This window comes from Pygocentrus nattereri, chromosome 17 (assembly GCF_015220715.1).
Source record: "Pygocentrus nattereri isolate fPygNat1 chromosome 17, fPygNat1.pri, whole genome shotgun sequence".
In the NCBI taxonomy this organism is placed as follows: Eukaryota; Metazoa; Chordata; class Actinopteri; order Characiformes; family Serrasalmidae; genus Pygocentrus; species Pygocentrus nattereri.
This window is the reverse complement of record NC_051227.1, coordinates 3,298,773-3,310,798: the sequence shown is the minus strand read 5'-3', so window position 1 is coordinate 3,310,798 and position 12,026 is coordinate 3,298,773. Positions and strand designations below refer to the sequence as shown.

General features: G+C 47.3%; 1 pseudogene; it reads left to right on the top strand.

The window, feature by feature from the left end:
- The window catches only part of LOC108412463, a 29,316-nt pseudogene extending 19,458 nt beyond the window's left edge, over positions 1-9,858 (top strand).
- The last annotated feature ends 2,168 nt before the right edge of the window (positions 9,859-12,026 follow it).

The window sequence follows — 12,026 nt, the reverse complement described above, 5'->3', positions numbered from 1 at the left end:
CCTGTTACCCTTACAAGGTTTTCTAGTCTATCTAGTAGGATAGAGTGGTCTATTGTGTCAAATGCTGCGCTAAGGTTAAGGAGGACTAACAAAGACACATTTCCTTGGTCCGTGAATAATAAAAGATCATTTATAATTTTTTACTAGTGCTGTTCCTCTCCATGGATCACCACCTTATCGTGGTGGAGGGGTTTGCGTGCTTGAATGATCCTAGGAGCTATATTGTCTGGAGCAAAAGCTCCTGGTAGGGTCTCCCATGGCAAACTGGTCCTAGGTGACATGTCAGACAAAGTGTGATCCATAATAACCCCTATGAGAAGACAAGAACAGGATTTGTGTACCCTGCCTGGATCAGGGTTACCGGGGCCCCACCCTGGAGCCAGGCCTGGGGGAGGGGCTCGCCAGCGAGCGTCTGGTGGCCGGGCATTTATTCATGGTGCCCGGCCGGGCCCAGCCCGAAGGAGTTACATGAGTCCCCCCTCCCATCGACCCACCACCAATGGGAGGGGCAGTAGTAGGGGTTCGGTGCTTTGTGGATCGGGCAGTGTCCGAAGGCGTGGGCCTTGGCGTTCTGATCCTCGGTTGCTGAAACTGGCTTTTGGAACTTGGAACGTTACCTCACTGGCGGGGAAGGAGCCTGAGTTGGTGCGTGAGGTTGAGAGATACCGGCTAGATATAGTCGGGCTCACCTCAACACACAGCTTGGGCTCTGGGTCCAATCTCCTTGAGAGGGGCTGGACTTTATTCTTTTCTGGAGTTGCCCATGGTGAGAGGCGACGGGCAGGTGTGGGCTTTCTAATAGCCCCTCGACTCGGTGCCTGTATGTTGGGGTTTTCTCCGGTGGACGAGAGGGTAGCTTCCCTACGCCTTCGGGTTGGGGAACGGGTCCTGACTGCTGTCTGTGCTTATGCACCGAACAGCAGTTCAGAGTACCCAGCCTTCTTAGAGTCCTTGGAAAGGGTGCTTGAAAGTGCTCCTCCTGGAGACTCTATTGTCCTACTGGGGGACTTTAACGCTCACGTGGGCAATGACAGTGAGACCTGGAGGGGTGTGATTGGGAGGAATGGCCTCTCTGATCTGAACCCGAGTGGTGTTCAGTTTTTGGACTTCTGTGCAAACCACAGTTTGTCCATCACGAACACCATGTTTGAACACAAGGATGTCCATAAGTGCACATGGCACCAGGACACCCTAGGCCGCAGTTCATTGATTGACTTTGTAGTCGTGTCATCGGACTTGCGGTCATGTGTTTTGGACACTCGGGTAAAGAGAGGAGCTGAGCTGTCAACTGATCACCACCTGGTGGTGAGTTGGTTCAGGTGGTGGGGGAAGATGCCGGTCAGACCAGGCAAGCCCAAACGTATAGTGAGGGTTTGCTGGGAACGTCTGGCAGAAGAACCTGTCAGATTGATCTTCAACTCACACCTCCGTCAGAACTTTGACCAGATATCGGGGGAGGTGGGGGACATAGACTCAGAATGGGCCATGTTCCGTTCCTCCATTGTTGAAGCGGCTGACTGTAGCTGTGGCCGTAAGGTAGTTGGTGCCTGTCGGGGCGGTAATCCTCGAACCCGGTGGTGGACACCCCAGGTGAGAGATGCCGTCAAGCTGAAGAAGGAGTCCTACCGGGTATGGTTGGCCTGTGGGACACCAGAGGCAGCTGGCAGGTATCGACAGGCAAAGCGATCTGCGGCTTCAGTCGTCGCCAAGGCAAAAACCCGTGTATGGGAGGAGTTTGGTGAGGCCTTGGAAAGTGACTTTAAGTCGGCTCCGAAAAGATTCTGGCAAACCGTCAGGCGACTCAGAAGGGGAAAGCAGTGTGCCACTAGCACCGTATATAGTGGAGATGGTGTGCTGCTGACTTCGACTGAAGACGTCATTGGGCGGTGGAAGGAATACTTTGAGGACCTTCTCAATCCCACCGACACGTTCTCCAGTGAGGAGGCAGAGTCTGGGGACATGGGAATAGGCTTGTCCATTACTGAGGCCGAAGTCGCTAAGGTGGTTAAGAAGCTCCTTGGTGGCAAGGCTCCAGGGGTGGATGAGATCCGCCCTGAGTTCCTCAAGGCTCTGGATGTTGTGGGGCTGTCTTGGCTGACACGCCTTTTCAACATTGCGTGGACATCGGGGGCGGTGCCACTGGATTGGCAGACTGGGGTGGTGGTGCCTCTTTTTAAAAAAGGGGACCGGAGGGTGTGTTCCAACTACAGGGGAATCACACTCCTCAGCCTCCCTGGCAAGGTCTATGCAGGGGTACTGGAGAAGAGAGTCCGGCTTATAGTTGAACTTCGGATCCAGGAGGAGCAGTGCGGGTTCCGTCCTGGTCGTGGAACACTGGACCAACTTTTCACCCTCTCCAGGATTCTGGAGGGTTCATGGGAGTTTGCCCAACCAGTCCACATGTGCTTTGTGGATCTGGAGAAGGCATTCGACTGTGTTCCCCGGAGTATTCTGTGGGAGGTGCTTCGGGAGTACGGGGTACATGGCTCTTTGCTACGAGCCATTCAGGCCCTGTACAAACAGAGCAGGAGTTTGGTTCGCATGGCCGGCAGTAAGTCAGACTTGTTCCCAGTGAGAGTTGGACTCCGTCAGGGCTGCCCTTTGTCACCGATTCTATTCATAATTTTTATGGATAGAATTTCTAGGCGCAGTCAGGGGATGGAGGGTGTCCGGTTTGGTGACCTCAGGGTCACATCGCTGCTGTTTGCAGATGATGTGGTCCTATTGGGGACATCAGGCCGCGAACTTCAGCTTTCGCTGGATCGGTTTGCAGCCGAGTGTGAAGCGGCTGGGATGAGAATCAGTACCTCCAAATCCGAGACCATGGTTCTCAGGCGGAAAAGGGTGGAGAGCCCTCTCTGGGTCGGGGATAGGCTCTTGCCTCAAGTGGAGGAGTTCAAGTATCTCGGGGTCTTGTTCACGAGTGATGGTACAAGGGAGCGGGAGATTGACAGGCGGATTGGTGCTGGGTCAGCAGTGATGCGGGCTCTTTACCGGTCTGTTGTGGTAAAGAAAGAGCTGAGCCATAAGGCAAGGCTCTCGATTTACCGGTCAATCTACGTTCCCACCCTCACCTATGGTCATGAGCTTTGGGTAATGACCGAAAGAATAAGATCGCGAATACAAGCGGCCGAAATGAGTTTCCTCCGCAGGGTGTCTGGGCTCTCCCTTAGAGATAGGGTGAGAAGTTCGGTCATCCGGGAGGGACTCGGAGTAGAGCCGCTGCTTCTTCACATCGAGAGGAGTCAGCTGAGGTGGTTCGGGCATCTGATTAGGATGCCTCCTGGACGCCTCCCTCGGGAGGTGTCACAGGCAAGTCCACCTGGGAGGAGACCCCGGGGAAGACCCAGGACACGCTGGCGTGACTATGTCGCCCAGCTGGCCTGGGAGCGCCTCGGAATCCCCCTTGGAGAGCTAGTGGAAGTGGCTGGGGAAAGGGAGGTCTGGGCCTCACTGCTTAGGATGCTGCCCCCGCGACCCGAACCCCGGAGAAGCGGAAGCTAATGGATGGATGGATGGATGGATACTAGTGCTGTTTCTGTACTATGATGTGGCCTAAAACCAGACTGAATTTTTTCATGTAGATTATTCCTATGCAAATAAGAGCTTAATTGTTTGGTTACCACTTTTTCCAGGATCTTAGATATAAAGGGGAGATTTGAGATAGGTCTATAATTTGATTTCACAGGGATCACAGGGATCACAGGGATCGAGGTTAGCTTACTTAATCAGCAGTCTAATTACTGCAAGTTTAAAAGTTTTTGGGATGTATCCAAGGCTAAGAGAGGAGTTTAGTATTGACAGAATAGGCTTGGTTATTTCTGGTAAGATTTCCTTGAGTAGACCTGTAGGAATTGGGTACCATACAGGTAGATGGTTTTGCAGAAGAAACTATTTTAACTAGTTCATTTTCTTGAAGTAATGTAAATGATTCCAGCCTATCTGCAGTGACTAATATTCTCAGGGTCTAGACTGGAATTATAAGCCAGCAGGTTTGTGGAGTTTAACTGTGTGTTCAGAATTTGTCTAATTTTTTCGATTTTATCACTAAAGAAATTCATAAAATCATTGCTGCTATAGGCTGATGGCATCTGGGCTTCAGTGACTGTTTTGTTCTCTGTTAGTTTAGAAATTGTGCTAAATAGTAGTCTGGGATTGTTCTTATTGTTTTCTATGAGAGAGGAGAGATAGGCTGAACGTGCTGCAGTAAGAGCTCTTCTATAGTCTATAAGGCTCTCCTTCCAGGCGGACTAGAACACTTCTAATTTAGTCAGACGCCATTTTCGCTCTAGTTGTCTGGCAGTCTGTTTTAATGCTCGAGTGTGATCATTATACCAAGGGGCGAGTTTTTTTCTGCCATACTATTTTGCTTTTTAATAGAGCTACACTGTCTAACGTAGATCGAAGAGTATCTTCTAGGGATTTGGTCAAGGTATCTAATTCAGTGGGATTAGATGGACAGCTGACAGAAGTTGATAACTGCGGGAGGTTTTTTTTTAGCATTTGGCTGACGATCTTATCCAGAGCGACTTACAAGGTTTCTGATAAAGCTGCCAGTTGTGGAGGAAGTTATAGTCCTCTTAACCTTATAACATGGTGATGAAAGCACATTACCACTAAATTCTTCAAAAGAAATGGAAATGTGTAAACTCTGGGAAAACAAGTTCCCCTGCAGCCACCACAGAAAGATGTGTCATTTTGTCTTTGCCATAGTTGCCAAGACTGGAATTCAAGGATGTGTCCAGAACAAACAACAGTGTCAGAGTCAAAACTAAATAAAAGATATTATAAAGAATATAAATGCAGGGAAAAGAGTTCAATAACATCAGCTCATGTCCTCAGCGTGATAAATCACTGGATAGGTGAAAATAACTACAGCTAAAATTCTAGATAAGCCATGTTAGCTGAAGATATTAAACTATCAACTACTTAATAAAACTATTAAAATTATTAAAACTAAAGATTAAAACTATTAGTTACCAACAAACCAGTTGGTAAAAAGCTAAAAATGCACAAATGCTTGCAGGAATGCCCACCGGGTCATCATGGCCCATAATATTACTTTAGACATTCTCCTCAAGCACCAGCTCCGAAGAACGAACATCTGCTCCTAGCTCTCAGATACTGACAGATTTTGAGGGAGAAACTGTTTCTCTGAAGGCGACTGTTGCAGCAACTTAAAACTTTTGCACGTTTACATTAGACAACAGCAGTGAAATACTGACACAGAGCTTCCTCTCCTCCATATAAATCCACTGAAACTGAGACAAGTTTGTTTTTGCTTCAAATTTGAACACTTAGCAAGTTGTACACGCTCCACTCATCATCATCATTATTATTGTCATCGCCATAACAAGATGGCTGGGCCCTGTTCAGCTGCGGCTGCTATGGCTCGCGATAGTATCGGACACTTAATGACTTATAACTCTGAGAATTTGCATAGTTTCACAGCGAATCTGCAGTGCATACATTGCAAGTCAGTATACCATCGTCAAAACATACTGCATTTAAGAAGATCAAGCAAATTGGGACTCGTAGATGCAACCACTCTGGACCTTCTACGCTGCCTCGCACTGCTACGTTGGCCACATCCAGCCTGTGAGGTAGGACAGCCTCATACCGCCAGTGGCAGAGGCGGTGTGATAGAAAGTGGAAGTGCGGATGCCATGCTGGGCTAACAGCTAAGCTAAAAGCTAACCCAGGCAGACCGCCACTTCCCTCTATCCTGCTCGCGAATGTACGGTCCTTAGAGAACAAATCGGACTATCTGTGGCTGGACTTAACAACAAAACAGGAGGTGAGAAAACTGTACTTCCCAACTGTGCCATAATCTTAACAGAAACATGGCTTAATTTGTCCGTTACAGATGACACCATTAGCATGGAGGGTCTAAGAATATTCCAGTCAGACAGAAGCAGCGCAAGAGCAAGAACTAGTAAAACCCGGGGTGGTGGTGTTTGCATATTCGCCAACAGCAACTGGTGTAACAATACAGTGAAGGTCTTGAGTTACTGCTCTTCTGATGTGGAGCTGTAAATGTCAGCCTATTTATCCATCCATCCATTTTCCAAGCCGCTTCTCCGTCAGGGTCGCGGGGGGGGTGCTGGAGCCTATCCCAGCAGTCTTTGGGCGAAAGGCACGACACACCCTGGACAGGTCGCAGGGCAGACACACAGGGCAGACACACAGACAGTCACTCACACACTCACACCTAGGGGCAATTTAGCATGTCCAATTGGCCTGACTGCATGTCTTTGGACTGTGGGAGGAAACCGGAGAACCCGGAGGAAACCCACACAGACACGGGGAGAACATGCAAACTCCACACAGAGAGGACCCTGGTCACCCGGCCGGGGAATCGAACCCAGGCCCTCCTCACTGTGAGGCGACAGCGCTACCCACCACGCCACCGTGCCGCCCAGCCTATTTATATGCCCAGGGAATTCAAAATAATCATCATTATTGCCATGGACATCCCTCACAGTGCAAACACCATGTTCTCTACCATTCCATCAGCAAACTGCAGTCTACATATCCAGAGGGAGTTTTTAACTGTGGCGGGGGACTTTAATCAGGCCTGAAAACTGAAACTTCCCCACTTGCAACACTATGTGAACTTTGCAACCAGAGGAAAGAACATGCTAGATCTGGCATATAGGGCAACATCAAAAAGGCATTCAAGACAGCACCCGCCCATACCTTGGCTCCTCAGACCATCTCTCTGTGATGTTAATTCCAGTATACAAGCCCCTGCTGATCAGGAAAAAAGCCTCCATGAGGCAGGTGAGGGTCTGGCCTGCAGGAGCCATGGAAAAACTACAAGACTGCTTTGAGTGCACGGACATGTTCAAGGCAGCAGCCACCGAAAATCACACATGGGTGGATGAGTATACTGAGTCTGTGTCTGCATACATCCAGAAGTGCATGGAGGATGTGAGTGTAATTAAAAACCTCTTCACATGGGCGAACGAGAAACCTTGGATGACCAGTGAGGTACGTGCAAGGCTGAAAGCATGAAACACTGCTTTCAAATCCAGTGATGTGGTGGCAATCAGAACAGCAAGAGTAAACCTGAACCAGGCCATAAGAGTCGCAAAGCATGCTCATGGTCAAAAAGTGCAATATTTCTTCCAGAATCCATCGAAGACAAGACAAATGTAGCAAGGCATTCAGACAATCACAGAATATAAAGTTGCTCCTCCCCCCTGTGAAAATAACATCAACTTTCTCAACGAAATAAATAAATATTTTGGAAGGTTTGAGGCACTGAATATCACTCCCTGTGGTAAAATCTACTCCTCGCCCTGATGAGCAGATACTCTGCCTGGATTAGGTGGATGTCCGAAGAACACTCGTGAGAGTAAACACTCGGAAAGCGGCGGGTGCCGACAACATACTTGGACAGGTCCTTAAGGAATGTGCCGATCAGCTGGCTGGGGTTCTCCCGGACATCTTCAACACCTCGCTGAAACAGGCTGTCGTACCATCATGCCTAAAAACTGCCACAATCATACCGGTGCTCAAAAAAACCCCACAATCTCCTCCCTCAATGATTACCGCCCTGTAGCACTCACCCCTTCATGATAAAGTGTTTCGAGAGGCTGGTAAACGACCACATTACCTCCAAACTCCCTTCCACATTTGACCCATACCAGTTCGCTTACCACCCTAATCGCTCCTCATAGGATGCCATCTCCTCTGCACTTCACCTGAGCTTAGAACACCTGGAAGGAAAGATGTGTGTACATGTGTCTACATGTGCGCATGCTGTTTCTGGACTTCAGCTTAGCATTTAAAACAATTATCCCACAACATCTGATAAGCAAACTGGCCCCCCTTGGCTTCAGCACCCACCTGTGTAACTGGCTGCTGGACTTTCTAACAAATAGACCTCAGTCTGTGCAGGTGGGCAACAACATCTCCAATGTCATCTCTCTGAGCACCGGCTCCCCTCAGGGCTGCGTCCTGAGCCCACTGCTGTTCACGCTGATGACCCCCAACTGCAGTGGCAGGTCCACCACCAACCACATCGTCAAATTTGCAGATGACACAACAGCAGTTGGCCTCATCCAGGGTGACAATGATCTGCACTACAGAGAGATAAAACAGCAGGACATAGTATATCCAGTGTAACTAATATGGATTTGGGGTGATGTGATCTGATTTCTCAGCGAGAAGGTCTCTCTCAGTGAGAGAGAAATGTAGCTGCTGAGTTTTGGAAATAGTGAAGAGGGAAAGTTTTGAAAGGAACACCAATGAGAAGGGAGGTGCAGTTGTCCAGGCAGGATCACTACTACAGTCAGAGTAATTCTGGAAATTAACATGGGAAAAATCCTGTAATCCCCTTACACAGAAGCAGTTCATATGATTCTACTCAGCCAAACCACAGACATAGTATTTTACTTTCATGTCTCTTTTAGTATAAAGATTTATAATGATTTCATCAAGAGAAACTTTTTTAAACTTTAGAATAATCTTGTTTATTTTTGACAGGCTTTAATTTTAATTATTTGCTAGCTGTATTGTTCTTTGCTATTCTATAAATTGTTTAACTTAATTGGTGCTTTTGTCATTTCTTCCATTTCACCTTTATCTAGAACTTCAGTCTGCAATGCTTCCAGAAGGAAAATGGTTTCTGCTTTGTTTAAGTTCTAAATATCTTCCTAAAATCATATCTCCAGGAGAATCTTACCGGTCATGTTGGGTTGGTGATGTTGCTCCTGTGATGTAGTTCATGTTTTTTGAGATTGCTTTATTTTCTCTGGTCCAGTTTTACATTTTCAATTAGTTGTTGCATATGACCCAAAAGTTATTGTAACTATTGTCTTTCAGAGCCTATTTTTTTCTCTCACTGCATCCACAAGACACACTTTTCATCAGAAGTGACTGTAGCATTACTATTTTTGTTTGTGCAAAATGTAAATTAGTTTGTTGAGTGGCAGAAAAGATTCTACAGTGTGCTGAAAACCAATAAAGAGGGCTCAGACTCACTGTTAGGAGCTCCAGATGCCTCAGACAGAGATAGCACTTCATCAACTCCAACAGCAGAGCCCTAAAAACAGGATGAACTACCCTCATATTGCTGTCATAGTCACAAAGCCAAAGCTAATACTAAAGTTTCCCTATGGAAACACCTAACCAAATCATGTGTTTGGTGCTCTATGCCTCAAAGAAATTTTATCTAAATAGTTTTTAATCGTTTCTCTTTTTTTCCATATCCTGATATCCATCCCAATGTTGTATTTTAATTGTAAAATCTTATCTTTTGTTAAATGTTACACGTTTTCTATAATTGTTTGCTTACATGAGGAGAATGAATTTTTCTTTTGAATCTTGGTTCCTCTCAACATTTCTTCCTTTTGCTCTTAGGGGATTTATTCTTTAGTCACCTTTGGTCTTGCCCACTGGGGTTTGGACCCCTGTTAAAACCCTGTGTAGTAGCTCATATTGTAAAAACCACTTTGGAAATTTTGACTTTAGTTGCCTTCAAATGTGAAAAAACATGTGAAATATAAAATGTGAAGCTGTCACTTCATCAAGTTGTCATTTTATCCTGTTCATATTTAGATGCGTTGATGTGCATTTCACAGAATTTTTTGCTGTGTTTGTTTTGAACTGCAGCTGGTTTATAGCTGTATGTAAAAACCAGCTGTCCCTCTTTTTTTGTTTTTTTTCTTCAGATTGTCTGATTGTATGGTTACAGATAGAGGCTGTTCTTCTCTAGCTTCGGCACTGAAATCAAACCCCTCCCACCTGAGAGAACTGGATCTGACTTATAATCACCCAGGAGAGTTCGTAGTAAAGCTGCTGTCTGATCTACTGGAGGATCCACACTGTAAACTGGAGAAACTCCAGTGATTTACCGGTTTATTCTCTATTTACACAGACTAACTGCTTTTGTGTGTGTGTGTATATATATATATATATATATATATATATATATATATATCCTCTCCATGGATCACCACCTTATCGTGGTGGAGGGATTTGCGTGCTTGAATGATCCTAGGAGCTAGGTTGTCTGGAGCAAAAGCTCCTGGTAGGGTCTCCCATGGCAAACTGGTCCTAGGTGACAGGTCAGACAAAGTGTGATCCATAATAACCCTTATGAAAAGACAAAAACAGGACTTGTGTACCCTGCCCAGAACAGGGTTACCGGGGCCCCACACTGGAGCCAGGCCTGGGGGAGGGGCTCGCCAGCGAGCGTCTGGTGGTCGGGCATTTACTCATTATGCCCAGCCCGAAGGAGTTACATGAGTCCCCCATCCCATCGACCCACCAACAAAGGGAGGGGCAGTAGTAGGGGTTCGGTGCTTTGTGGATCGGGCAGTGTCCGAAGGCGTGGGCCTTGGCGTTCTGATCCTCGGTTGCTGAAACTGGCTTTTGGAACTTGGAACGTTACCTCACTGGCGGGGAAGGAGCCTGAGTTGGTGTGCGAGGTTGAGAGATGCCGGGTAGATATAGTCAGGCTCACCTCAAAACAAAGCTTGGGCTCTGGGTCCAATCTCCTTGAGAGGGGCTGGACTATTCTTTTCTCAAGTTGCCCATGGTGAGAGGCGGCGGGCAGGTGTGGGCTTTCTCATTTCCCCTCGACTCGGTGCCTGTATGTTGGGGTTTTCTCCGGTGGACGAGAGGGTAGCTTCCCTACGCCTTCAGGTTGGGGAACAGGTCCTGACTGCTGTTCAGAGTACCCAGCCTTCTTAGAGTCCTTGGGAAGGGTGCTTGAAAGTGCTCCTCCTGGAGACTCTATTGTCCTACTGGGGGACTTCAACGCTCATGTGGGCAATGACAGTGAGACCTGGAGGGGTGTGATTGGGAGGAATGGCCTCTCTGATCTGAGCCCGAGTGGTGTTCAGTTTTTGGACTTCTGTGCAAACCACAGTTTGTCCATCACGAACACCATGTTTGAACACAAGGATGTGCACATCGCCCCTTAGTGAGGCCTTGAAAAGTGACTAAGTCGGCTCCGAAAAGATTCTGGCCGTAAGGCAACTCAGAAGGGGAAAGCAGTGTGCCACTAGCACTGTATATAGTGAAGATGGTGTGCTGCTGACTTCGACTGAACACGTCATTGGGCGGTGGAAGGAATACTTTGAGGACCTTCTCAATCCCACACGTTCTCCAGTGAGGAGGCAGAGTCTGGGGACATGGAAATAGGCTTGTCCATTACTGAGGCCGAAGTCGCTAAGGTAGTTAAGAAGCTCCTTGGTGGCAAGGCTCCAGGGGTGGATGAGATCCGCCCTGAGTTCCTCAAGGCTCTGAAAGTTGTGGGGCTGTCTTGGCTGACACGGCTTTTCAACATTGCGTGGACATCAGGGGCGGTGCCACTGGATTGGCAGACTGGGGTGGTGGTGCCTCTTTTTAAATAAGGGGACCAGAGGGTGTGTTCCAACTACAGGGGAATCACACTCCTCAGCCTCTCTGGTAAGGTCTATGCAGGGGTACTGGAGAAGAGAGTCCGGCTTATAGTCGAACCTCGGATCCAGGAGGAGCAGTGCGGGTTCCGCCCTGGTCGTGGAACACTGGACCAACTCTTCACCCTCTCCAGGATTCTGGAGGGTTCATGGGAGTTTGCCCAACCAATCCACATATGCTTTGGTGATCTGGAGAAGGCATTCGACTGTGTACCCCTGGGTATTCTGTGGGAGGACGGACGGACGGACGAGTGTAGTGTATAGTTTTCCCCTGAACATGACTATAACTAGCATTAGGACACCATGCTCCAGTGGTTGGTAATTTGGGAAGAGACAACTTGTTGGTTTTAGCTGCAGTATCTAGTCAATTTATGCGTTTATGCAATTTATGCAAGCCTAATTAGCTATACTAGCGATCAAATTAATGTTAACATTAGTTAAAGTTCTTTTGTTTCCTGATCATAACAAGTGAAATAAATTAAGTAACATACAATAAAATTAATCAGCAGGTACATTAGGCTGTGTCATGTGTTTAACTGTATGAGTAGTTGAAGTAGCTGTTAGCTGGAGTTTAGTACAGATAAACCTTTATAAGGTATTTTTAGCACCGAA